Source organism: Callospermophilus lateralis, chromosome 7, assembly GCF_048772815.1.
Source record: "Callospermophilus lateralis isolate mCalLat2 chromosome 7, mCalLat2.hap1, whole genome shotgun sequence".
In the NCBI taxonomy this organism is placed as follows: Eukaryota; Metazoa; Chordata; class Mammalia; order Rodentia; family Sciuridae; genus Callospermophilus; species Callospermophilus lateralis.
In genome coordinates, this window is record NC_135311.1 from 132951001 (window position 1) to 132964191 (window position 13191).

At 40.0% G+C, this 13191-nt stretch overlaps 1 protein-coding gene across 2 annotated transcripts in view; it reads left to right on the top strand.

Annotated features, from left to right (window-relative positions):
• Nucleotides 1-13191, top strand: part of Fbxo42 (F-box protein 42) — an 87665-nt gene that overhangs the window by 23735 nt on the left and 50739 nt on the right. The gene's annotated exons all lie outside the window — the stretch shown is intronic.

Here is a 13191-nt window from a genome sequence, read left to right on the forward strand (position 1 = left end):
TGGGTACTTCACATGGGTAGTATCATGTGATACTTGTCCTTTTATATCTGCCTGCTTCACTTAACATGAAGTCTTCAAGTCCTCCATGTTATGCGTTTTCAACTCCACCCCTACAAAAAACCCCAGCATATTGTTGTGTTGTGTTTTGATTTGTTTTTGGTACTGGAGTGGTTTACCACTAAACTTCCCTCCCATCTTTTAAAAATTTTTTTTCAATAATTTTTTTTTAGTTATAGATGGACACAACACCTTTATTTTATTTGTTTATTTTTATGTGGTGCCACGGATCAAACCCAGTGCCTCACACTTGCTAGGCAAGCGCTCTTTACAACCCTGGCTATGCTTCCTCTTTTTATTTCTTATTTTGACATGTAGTCTGGCTAAGTTGCTGAGGCTGGCTTTGAACTTGTGATCCTAATGCCTCAGCCTCCAGAGTCACTGGGATTATAGGTATGTGCCACCTCATCCAGTTCGTGATTGGCCAGGGTAATATAGAGGACAGCACCACACTTTCAAGCACGGGGAATGTATAGTGTAGATTGTGTGCCTGCTGCACAGGTGATATCTTATGAGTATATCCCTTTATCTTTCAACAAGATTGCTCTGCTTTGATCCCCACCAGGAAGTTTGGAGACAGGAGAAGTGGCTGGTTTCCCTTCTTACCCTGGTTATCATATTCTTTTTTTTAATTTTATTTTTAATAAGCTGTTGATGGACCTTTATTTATTTTTATGCAGTGCTGAGGATTGAACCCAGTGCCTCACACATGCTAGGCAAGCGCTCTACCACTGAGCCACAACCTCAGCCCCTGGTTATCACATTCTTTGAAGTCCTTCTCATATTGCCACCAGGAATAGCAAGCTTTCCTAGGCACTGATCAGTGTTTAACCTGACAAACATATTTCAAAATTGTGTGTGTGTTATTGGGGAATTGAACCCAGGTTTACTCTACCTCTGAGCTATATCCCCTGCCCATTTTATTTTTTGAGGCAGGGTTGCCCTAAGTTGCCTAGCCTGGGCTCAAACTTGGCAATTCTCCTACCTCAGCCTCCCGAGAAGCTGGGATTACCAGTGTGCTTCACTACACCTGACTAGGATTTCTTTCCCTTGTAGGGTAGAATACTATTTCATTGTATGTTCCACTTATGCATATTTCAATTTTGCTTTATCCATGTGTATTCATGGACCTTTATTTTCTTATTTATACGTGGGGCTGAGAATCGAACCCAGTGCCTCGCACATGCTAGACAAGCACTTTACCACTGAGCCACAACCCCAGCCCAATCCATGTGTGTTTGTGTGTGTGTATATTTATATAATTACCTATGTGGATATACATTGGGATTATAGTCTTTCTTTGCATAATAATTTGTCTTGGGAGATCTTTTCATCTCAATATATGCCAAAATACTCGCTTTTTAAAAAACTGGATAATTAAATTCTGTAATTTAGATACAGCAGAATTTATCTACCGGTTCTCTCATTAACAAACACTTGTTTTGCAAGTTTTTGTGATTAAAAATCTCCTGTGCAGACTTTTTTTGGGGGGGCAGGGTGGTACCAGGGATTGAACCCAGGGGTACTTTACCACTGAGCCACATCCCCTGCCCTTTTAAAAATTTTTTTTGAGACAGGGTCTTTCTGAGTTGCTTAGGGCCACACTAAGTTGCAAAGACTGACTTTGATCTTGCTATCCTCCTATCTTAGTCTCCCAAATCACTGGGATTACAGGTATGCACTACCCTGTCCATCTTGTGCAGACCTTTTTGTACACATGGGTGTTTGGATGTTTGTGTTGGAAAGGAACCTGAAAATTAAGTTGCTGAGTCCAAAACTTCTGTGTTTCCATATTTTTAAAAATCTATATTTATTTTAGTTGTAAATGGACCTTTATTTTATTATGTGGTGCTGAGACTCGAACCCAGGTCCTGGGTTCAGTACTCACACATGCTAAGCAAGTGTTCTACCACTGAGCCACAATCCCAGCCCCATGTGTTTGCATATTTTAAAAAATATTTTTAATTTTTTTTTGTTTTAGGTGGACACATGTCTTTATTTTTATGTGGTGCTGAGTATGGAACCCAGTGCCTCACAGTGCTAGGCGAGCACTGTATGACTTGAGCCACAACCCCAGCCCTGTGTTTGCATATTTTACATTGATAAATTTTGCCAAATCCAGTATGTTTTTGAACTTTTCCTTCCTCTGTTTGCATTCTGCCTGTGCATATCAGAAATATTTGCATAGGACATGTAGATCTATTCATAAGAAATGCAGGGTCAAAGTAGAAGTTGCCTTTAATTTTTTTAATCATGGAGACACCATTTCACCATACAGAACTGCTTATGCAAAGTAAAATGCATTGAATTAATAAAAATATTCCTTTAATTGAAGCATCTATGATGGAGATGCCCTTCTTAATTTAAACCCTGAGGAGACTTTTGTTTTCCTTATTATTTCACTTACGCCTCCGAATGTTGAAGAGTGTTCTAACTTACATAATTTTGGAATGAGGTTTGGCCTTGTTCTTTTTATTTTTAATTTTAAGTAGAATAAAATAGCAAATTGCAGGAGAACAGGATGCTTAAAACTTAAGCTTCTTTGGAAAGTTATGAAGCTCTTCAGTTTGACTGTAGTAACGCCCAAACAATAATAAAGTTTGATATAATCTTTTGCAGTTTAAAAGATGTAAAAAAAAAAAGGTATTAGTTAAATCTTGTTAATAGTATAGTCATTAAGAATTTAGTGGGAGGGCTGGGGTTGTGCTCAGGGGTAGAGCGCTTGTCTAGCACGTGTGAGGCCCTGGGTTCGATCCTCAGCACCACATAAAAATAAAATAAAAATAAAGGTATTGTGTTCAACTACTTCTAAAAAATAATAAAATATTTTTTAGAAAATAGAATTTAGTGGGAGAGGGCTGGGGATATAGCCCAGTTGGTAGAGTGCTTGCCTTGAATGCATAATGCCCTGGGTCAGGTCCCCAGCACACCCCCCCCACACACACACACACAAAGAATTTAGTGGGAGAAATACAGGAACAAAACATCATCAGTTTGACCTGCCAATGGAGGAAAAGAGCAGTGAAGCTGTTTCTAGAAGAAACAAGACCGCATTCGTTTTTGCAGGTCACATTGCACTTTGCCAGTAGCCGTCATCTCTATTGTTTTCATGGTATTAGGAATGGTTTCGCAGAATAACTGAGAAACTTTTAATTTAAATTAGTCTTAAACACACATACGTTAGAATTCAGACTCTGCATATTTTGTTTTAATTGTATTTCCTTTTTATCCCCAAAGCAAGTTAATGGTAAAATGTAATAACTATGACATAAGGATGTTCCCAGTAATATTGCCTCAGGTTTGGTTGTCTTAGGGTGCCTGTGTATGTGTACGTGGTTCGCTTTCTTGGAGGTCATGATCTTTCAACTTTTTCAGATTATTTTGGTGGTAGTCCTTAGTACTGAACTCAGGACCTCATACATGTTATTTATTTATTTTTTTAAAAGAGAGAGAGAATTTTTTTAATATTTACTTTTTAGTTTTCGGTGTACACAGTATCTTTGTTTGTATGTGGTGCTGAGGATCGAACCTGGGCCGCACGCATGCCAGACGAGCGCGCTACTGCTTGAGCCACATCCCCAGCCCTCATACATGTTATTAATAATAAGCATATGCTCTATCTCTGAGCTACTTTCCCCCAGACCCTTGTTTAGGATTTTAAATAAACGTCCTTTTACAAAATTATATTACTTGGATGGTAGTGTTTTTGTGTATTTGTGTTTTTTCATTTTTTTGGTAAATAAAGTTGTTAACACTGTGTCAGTCACCCTCCTCTCCCACCCCCAAAATTGCTGACCTGTGGAATTCAGAAGTCTGGGAATCATTGTGCTAAAGCCTTTTCCCAAGACTAAGAGAATCCTGGCATGCATTGGTTTTTCCATGGTCAGCCCATTTTGTCAGAGCAGACTTTTTCTGCAATAGTAGAAAAAGCCTAACATCTTAAAAATAATGATTTACATTTAGTTTGTAAATTTAAGTGTGTGGGCTTTTGTGTTTTGTTTTTGAGACATTCTGTTTTTCCCAGACTGATCTCAAACTCATGGACTCCAGTAATCCTCCTGCCCTAACTTCCTGAATAGCTGAAGCTACAAGCATATGCTACCATACATGGCTTGTTTTTAAATTTATGAATTAAAAGTTCTTCTTCAGTTCCATTTTTACCCTCTATTCCCTTGTTTTACTTAAGTTTTTGATCATCTGAACTCTCTGATTTTATTATTTCTTAATATGCAGTCTCTTTGTTTTGTCAGAATAAGAATTAAGATTTAGGCTGTAGCTGGGCATGTTGGAATGTGCCTGTAGTTTTAGCTATTTGGGAAGCTGAGGTAGAAGGCTAGACTGAGCAACTTAGCAAGGTCCTACCTCAAAATTAAAAATTTTAAACAGCTCTGTTTAAAACAAAATGGGTTGTCTTTTTGACTTTCAAACAAATTTCTAAAATTGTTCTTGTTAATTCATTCAGCATGCTACTGCTGAGTGCATATGTGTGTCAGGTACTGGGTATAGAAAATGGAATTATTTTCTTGTGTGCCCTAATGAGAAGAAGAGGGGGAGGCAGCAAACAGCTGCAGTCTAGTAATTGATAGGATGTAGGCAGGTACTGAATATTTGGGGAGTAGGGAAGGAGAGGTATGATTTGCTTGAATTGAGCATTTCTGTAGCCCAGTGCAATTTTGAGTTTACTACTGTTATATTATAATTATTTGCATTTTTCTTGCTTTTCACAGTTTTCTTTCTTAAATAGTTATCTCTCTTCCCCTTTTCTCTGAACTGGGAATTGAACTCAGGGGTACTATACCATTGAGCTACATCCCAACCCTTTAAAATTTTTGAAACAGGATCTTGCCATGTTGCCCAGACTGACCTTGAACTTGTGATCCTCCTGCCTCAGTCTCAAGTTGCTGGAATTATAAGCATGTGCCACCATGCCCGACTCAGTATCTATTTTTTTTTTTTAAACTGTTAGTACTTACTAACAACAGCAAATCCTTTGGATACTATATACAGGTACAAGAGAGCAGCCCTAGGAACTGATCCACTTCTGACAACTTTGCAAGCCATCAGTTGCTTTCATTTAATATCAGCTATTGTAAAGAATGGTAAGACAGTAGACAGATGGAAAATTTGGGAAATACTTTGTTTTTCTATTTCATTAAAAGGAGTCCTAATTGAGTAACAACAGTGTTAACTATTAAAATACAACTCCAACTGACATGTGTTATTAAATTTGGAATGTTTTGTAGAAACAGCTCTGAATTTTGCATCTCAGAGTAGCTCACAGTTTTCTAATAGCTATAATAGTCATGCCAAATTTTTCTATTCCTAGACTTTGTCAAGACATTGACAGTATGAAACTAAGGAGTTTCCAGATTATGAGCTTTTGTTAAGGAGTTTCTAGATTGTGAGCTTTTGTTAATGTAGATAAAATATTAAATAGTGTATACATGTGGTTAAAAACACCTGTTGAGTACAAAATGGTTTTTAGCTTTTGTCCAAAAGATAATTCTGTGAGTGGCAAAGAATATTAGTTTAAGAAACAGTAATTTTTAAAAGTTCTTTTATCCTTCTACCTCTGTTCATTCCCTGAAGGCCTATGTATTCATTAGTGCTCAGCCTGCATGCCTGCCTCTGTGACTTCCTTATCCTAGTGGTACTCAAAGGCTACCGGCTCAGGCTTCTTTTTGTACCATGGGTCATTTGTCATACAGTGTCTTGTGTTGACATATTTACTTATGCATGTGTCTTTACCCTTTAGGGGATAATCTGTGAGAACAAATAGTGGCATATCCTTCTTTGTACCTTTCCTGGGATCCAAGCACAGTAGTTTTGCACACAGCAGATATTACATTTTTGAATGCATGAAGTAAGTTAGAATTTTATATTTGATCATTTTTTCATTTCCTATAATTTTCATTTGATTTGGTACAATGACGATGATAATAATGGTGGCATATTAATAAGACTTATTATCTTAAAATGAATCATTATGAACTTCTGAAATTCCTCATTTGACAGTGTTTTATATTTTCAAAAGTAGTATTTTCTACTTTTTTATAGCCACTGAGGTGGATAACTTCTTGATTTCATAATGGTATCTGTGTAAGTTTGCTGCTTTGTCTTTGAAGCCTCAGGAGTCCTCCTGCTGAGTAAGGGATGTTCTGGGTACTTCTGTTTAATCCAACTTCCTCTTTTTAATTTTTTTTTTTTTTTTTGTACCAGGGATTGAGCCTGGGGCCCTTAACCACTGAGCCACATCTCCAGCCCTTTTTGTACTTTATTTACAGAAGGGTCTCATTGAGTTGCTTAGGGCCTCGCTAAATTTCCTATGCTGGCTTTGAACTTGTAGTCCTCCTGCCTCAGCCTCCTGAGCCAATGAGATTACTGGTGTGCACCATCACACTTGGCTTTTTTGTTGTTATTGTTGTTGTTATAAGGAATTGAACCAAGGGGTGCTTTACCACTGAGCTATATCTCAAGCCATATGTAGATATGTGAGGATATGTATATGTACACACACACACACACACACACACACACACACACACTGTTTTTAACAAGTTCTCACTAAATTGCCCAGACTGGCCTTGAATTTGTAATCTTCCTGCCTTAGCTTCCCTAATTACTGAGATTATGTTTTGAACTACTTGCCTAGCCAGCTCCTCATTCTTATGTCTCATTTTACTATCATTATGACTTTATTTATTTTTTTTTTTTTTGGTGCTGGTATTGAATCCAATAGCACTTTTCCATTGAGCTATGTCTCTAGTTATTTTTATTTTTTATTTTGAGACAGGGTCTCACTATATGACTGAAGCAGGCATATACCATCATGCCCAGATCCTTGTTACGTTACTCCCCCCCCCCAAAAAAAACAACCTTTGAAATTGTAAAGAGTAAACCTGATGCATTTTAAATCTTCAACTTCCTTGTAGGTAAATGAGGTGAATTCCAGCTTTTATAAAGACCTGTTTGCTCCAGGGGATTATCTAGATGTATAGCAGCCAAAGACACAGATTAATCACATTTTGCACAAAATCCCACAATGACTTTTATATGCATGATGAAGTAATTCATCAGTTCCCATCTTTCACATGTATGTATATTAATGAATGTGATTTTTGTGAAACCATTTAAACTTTGTCACTCTTTGCATTGTATTAGGTCTTCTCATTTTCCCCAGAGTGATGGAGTTTGGGAAAACACAAACTGAAGTTAACTTAATGGGATCCAAACTCCTTTAGGGCAGAGACCATTCAGAGGAGCACAAAGTTTATAGACATTTCAATCTTGGATTCCTCCCTCCCTCCCTCCCTCCCTTCCTTCCTTCCTTCCATTGAACTCAGGGTCACTCAACCACTGAACCACATCTCCAGCCCTATTTTGTATTTTATTTAGAGACAGGGTCTCACTGAGCTGCTAGTGCCTCGCTTTTGCTGAGGCTGGCTTTGAACTCGCCATCCTCCTGAACAGCTGGAATTACAGGTGTGTGCCCCAGTGCCCTGCTTCTATCTTGGATTTCTTTAAGTTGCTTAACTCTCATAGGCTGTGAGTTCCCTGCAGTAAACTGTATCATATGTTGATATGTGCTGTCTTTACAGAATAATTATGAAGATTATTATCCATTTTTAAGGATAGAGGGTTTTCCTTTCTTACTGTATGACGTACCCTAAGTCACACAGCATTAATGCTACAAGCAGTAACTATGTCTAACAGTCTCAAAGTCCTGTGTGTGTGTGTGTGTGTGTGTGTGTGTGTGTGTGTACCAGGGATTGAACTCAGGGCATTTGACCATTGTGCCACATCCCTAGCCCTATTTTGTATTTTATTTAGAGACACATTCTTACAGAGTTGCTTAATGCCTCACTTTGCTGAGGTGGCTTTGAACTTGCAGTCCTCCTGCCTTAGCCTCCCAAGCCACTGGAACTATAGGTGTGTGCCACTGTGCCCAGCTCAAATTCTTAATTTGAATTTTTACCTCAGAAGGCAGAGGGTTTAGATTTTAGAAAGTGATTTTGGGATAGGAATGTGTCTTAGTGGTAGAGCACTTACCTAGCATGTGTGAGGCCCTGGGTTTAATCCAAAGCACCCAAACAGAAAGAGAAACACATTTGTATTTAAATGGATTTGACATAACAGTTTTTTAGGGGGAAAAATTCTCTTGCTGGTCATAGTGGCATATGACTATAATCCCATGGCTCGGGAAGCTGAGGCAGGAGGATTACAAATTCGAAGCCAGCCTCAGCAACTTAGTGAGGCCCTAAGCTACTTAGACCCTGTCTCAAAATAAAAAAATAAAAAGGTTTGGGGATGTGGCTCAGGATACAAGTGCCCCTGGGTTAAATCCCTAATAACCCTACTGCAGGGTTTCTGTTCTCTCGTCTAAAAGGCTCAGGGATTACTCCACTTGAACTGGGCTGACTGGGCAGCACGAAATAACCACCAAGAGACACAAATACCTTTTTCTTTGGGGTCGCTGTGACTGCTCCTCTGACCTTAAGGGTCCACAGAAAGAGAGCAAGAGCACGCGCTGACCCCTTTTATTGAGGAGAAGCTATTCAAATGAGGCAAGTGGTCAGATTTCAGGGGGCTGAGTCTATCTTCATGATGTCCACTGTCAGCAGGTTGACTGACACCTGGGTAGGCCAGACCCAAGGGCACAGTAAGAGAAGGGGACACACACAAGGCGCTTCCATGGAAGATTCTATCCTAAACATGGCAAGGGGTTATATTACAAAGGAACAGGTGAGCATAGCTTCACCCATGGGGCTGTAGCAAGATACACCCATGCACAAGACACTGACCCTCTAACCCAAGAAAGGTGGTGAAAACTCTGCCACATTTCTCTGACTGAGCACCTCAACACACAGCCAGGGAGTGTGACTGGGGTAAGGTTGGTCTCCCACACCCTATCCCACCCCCCCAAAAAAAATTCTGGGCCAATTAAATGATTTCTAAAACACTTTCTTTTTTGACCTGGCAGTGGGTGACTGGGTGTGGCTTATGAGCCTGGCAACAGACTCTCAGGCCAGTGTACACCTTAAAGGGTCAGAATTTGCCAGGTACTGTGGTACGTGCCCAATGACTCAGGAAGCTAAGGCAGGAGGACTGCAAATTTGAGGCCAGCCTCAGCACTTTAGCAAGGCCCTAAGCAACTTGGCAAGACCCTGTCTCAAAAATAGAAAGGGCTGGGGATGTAGCTTAGTGGTGGAGTGCCCCAGGGTTCAATCCCCAGTGCCCCCCAAAAAGAAGAAAAAATTTAGAATTTGCCAGGCATGATGGCCTATACCTAATCCCAGCTACTCAAGAAGCTGAGACCTGAAGATCCCAAGTTCAGGGCCCACTTGTGCATCTTAATATAAACCCTGTTTTCAATATTTTTTAAAAGGGGCTAGGGATGTAGTTCAGAGGTAGCATGCTCTGGATTCAACCTCTAGTATTTGGGGGAGGGGAAGTCAGAATTCAAGGGACCAGAGATATATACTAATAATGACCAATAAAATATCTTGACAGCATCCAGTGACATATATGGGTTGGGTCTGCTATTTCCTGAGAAATGATATAATTTCTCACCATAAAGGTGTTCTGAGTAGAAATACCTATAAACGTTGTGCCCATCTGAATGGTCTCTGCCTTCAAGCAGGTTGGATCCTATTAGGTTAATTTCAGTTTGTGTTTTTCCTGAAATTATCACTTTGAGTAAAATGGAAAGACCTAATATAAATGTAAAGAGATTTCTTTGGGTTGGGGATGTGGCTCAAGCGGTAGCGTGCTCACCTGGCATGCGTGTGGCCCGGGTTCGATCCTCAGCACCACATACAAACAAAGATGTTGTGTCCGCCAATAACTAAAAAATAAATATTAAAATTCTCTCTCTCTCTCTCCCTCTCTCACTCTCTCTTTAAAAAAAAGAGAGAGGGTTGGGGATGTGGCTCAAGCGGTAGCACACTCGCCTGGCATGCGTGCGGCCCGGGTTCAATCCTCAGCACACCACATACAAAAAAAGATGTTGTGTCTGCTGAAAACTAAGAAAAATAAATAAATAAATATTTAAAAAAAGAGAGAGATTTCTTTTAAACATTTGGTAAAAATCACATTCATTGAGTTAATGCACATACATGTGAAACATTTTGTAGGGCTTCTTTTGGCATGAAAACAAGAAAAACTCAGCTTCAGAATGCCTTTGTGTCCTCGGGGAATCTAAGTGATGGTTTCATAACCTCATCATGGAAGTGAAAATGAAGGGCTGTGCAGATTGGCACTGGGCATGCAATTACTGAGGAATTTCATGTGAGCCCACTCCTGGTGTTCTGGGCATCTATGCCAGGGTCAAGCTAGCAAAAATGCCTTCAGGGTCTGAGACTTGTTGGTTTTGTGGACAGAGAAATGGTTGAGTGGATGCCTTTGTTGAGACTTGCCAATTGTACTTTTAGAACATTTGGAAGAGGAGTAGATTGGTTTGTTGAATCAAACAGATTTATTTTGCTTGGGAAAAATAGTATCATAAATGACCTTTATAGTCTCCATTGATTCAATTTGTTCTGAAGCAGACCTTCTAAAGCTCATAGTCTCTCAGAATGTCTTGCAAAGTAACCAGGCATGCTAATGCACTCCTGTAATCCCAGCAAATTGGGAGGCTAAGGCAGGAGGATGGCAAGTTCAAGGCCAGCCTGGGCAACGTTAGTGAGATCCTGTCTCAAAATACAGAAACGCCTGGAATGTAGCTCAGTGGTTTAGTGTCCCTGGGTTCAACCTCCAGTTTCTCTCTTTGTCTCATGTCCACATACATGAGAATGTTGTACAAGGGAATGGCTGTCTATAATTTAAATGTGAATGAAGTAGTCAAACTCAAGAAGTCTATTTCTTTGGACTCAGTGATTTTAGAGCAGAAGGGAGTTAATAAAGAAAGTAAATAAATTAGGGAAATGGCCAATAGGAAGTGATAATATGCAGGGGAATAAGAAATAGTGATTTTTTTTTCCTTTGCCAGAAAAACATTTCTGATTTTTATTTTTTCATATGACTGTACCCTCTTTTAATACAGGAGTTAAGGCTGGAAATGGAGCTGTCTATTCATTGAAATACAGCTCACTCAAATCGGGTTGGAAAAGACCTGAGATCCTATATCTAACATAGTTGAAAGCAAATTAATTATGATACTCTTGTTTTGGGTTGGGGGCTAGGAGAAGGGAAATGATTTCCTTTGGTTGCCACTGCCCCTGCACCACAGCACCAGGAGGATTTAGTCCGATCTACTAACCCAGGAACTGCCAGTTCCCCATTATCACCAAGATCCTAGCAGCCAGGTTGCTAGATGCATTTGCCGCATTGTGAGCTGTGAGCTAATTCACTAGATAAACAATTTTTGGACACGATGAGTGTTGATTCATGTTTCCATTTTTCTTTATTGATCATTCTTCCAGTTTTCAAAGATGTGCGTAACTAGTATATGAATTAAGGAGTGGTAGAGATGAGGTGAGAGTTTCCTGTCCCCTCTCTTGCCCTCCCCCTCACCTTTTTTGTTGTGGTTGTTCTAATGAGATATACATGACAGCAGAATGTATTCATTGTACACAAATGGAGCACAGTTTTTACTTCTGGTTGTAGGGTCACACCACTGTGCAATCATTCATGTACCTAGGGTAGTGATGTCCATCCCATTCCACCATTTTTCCTACCCCATGCCGTATCCCCAGCTCTTCCTCCCCTTTACTCAATCCAAAGTTGCTCCACTCATCTCTCACCCCCACCCCCATTATGGATTAGCATCCACTTACCAGAGAAAACATTCAGCCTTTGATTTTTGGGGATTGGCTTACTTTGCTAAGCATGATATTCTCCAACTCCACCCATTTACCTTCAAATGCCATAATTTTATTCTCTTTTAATGCTGAGTAATATTCTTCTCTTTGTGTGTGTGTGTGTGTGTGTGTGTGTGTGTGTGTGTGCGCGTGCGCGCATTTTACAGTTTCTTTATCCATTCCTCTACTGAAGGGTCCCCCTTACCTTTTGCAACATTTCAGATCTTTCTCAAAGTCCCAAAGTATATTTTCTTCCTATTATTCTTTTTATCAGTGCTAGAGAGAATGCTGGATGTTTGTAAGGTAGAGTGGCATAGTGAACCATCTGGGTAGATGTGTGTGGAACAAAGCAAGTAAATATAGAGTAATAAAATTATCTCAGATGTCTCTTCAAGAAAGGGCTGGCATGCTGGACATGGTGGCACTAGCCTATAATTCCAGCTGCTTGAGAGGCTGAGGCAGAAGAATTGCAAGTTCAAAGCTAGCCTCACCCTCTTAGTGAGGCCCTAAGCAACTCAGAGAGACCCTAAAGGCTAGGGATGTGGCTTAGTGGTTAAGCGCCCTGGGCGCAGTTGACTCAGTACCAAAAAAGAAAAGGAAAAAAAAACGCTGTCTGGCTGGCTGCCTGCAAAGGAGTGTAGCTGCCCCTGTTAGCAGCTTCAAGGTCTACTCCTTGGAGCCAAGGTCATGCTCTTCCTAGAGGGGTCCCAACCAGTGGCTGAGCAAAGCAGTGATGTAAGAACTTCTCCCTGTCCCCTTATATTGTGTTCCTTTAACTGGCCATCTGTACTAGCTCTCACAGGCTTTGGCAGTCTGTAATGTAATGTCCCCCCCCTCCACCCCCAGTCCTGCTTCTTCCTTTCACAGAAGTTACTCATCAGTCAACCTTTTTCATTCTTTTTTTTTTTTTAAGAGAGAGGGAGAGAGGGAGGGAGAGAGAGAGAATTTTTAATATTTATTTTTTAGTTATCGGCGGACACAACATCTTTGTTTGCATGTGGTGCTGAGGATTGAACCCGGGCTGCACGCATGCCAGGCGAGCGCGCTACCGCTTGAGTCACATCCCCAGCCCCTTTTTCATTCTTAATAATGTTTAGTATCTGCTTCCTGAAGAATCTAACTTGGGACACAGTTCTTACATAAGTCACCCTGTTTCCTTAATTTTACCCTTTTTATAAAACTGCAGTCCTTGTCTGCAAGGCTTTGCATGCATCAGTGGTTTTCTCTATACATTTATGGTCTTTTCAAAAATTTAAGGAATACAGATAAGTACAAAGAGGAAAATACTAAAATGATCTGTTATCTCCACTAGAAATAACTACTGATAATAGCTTAT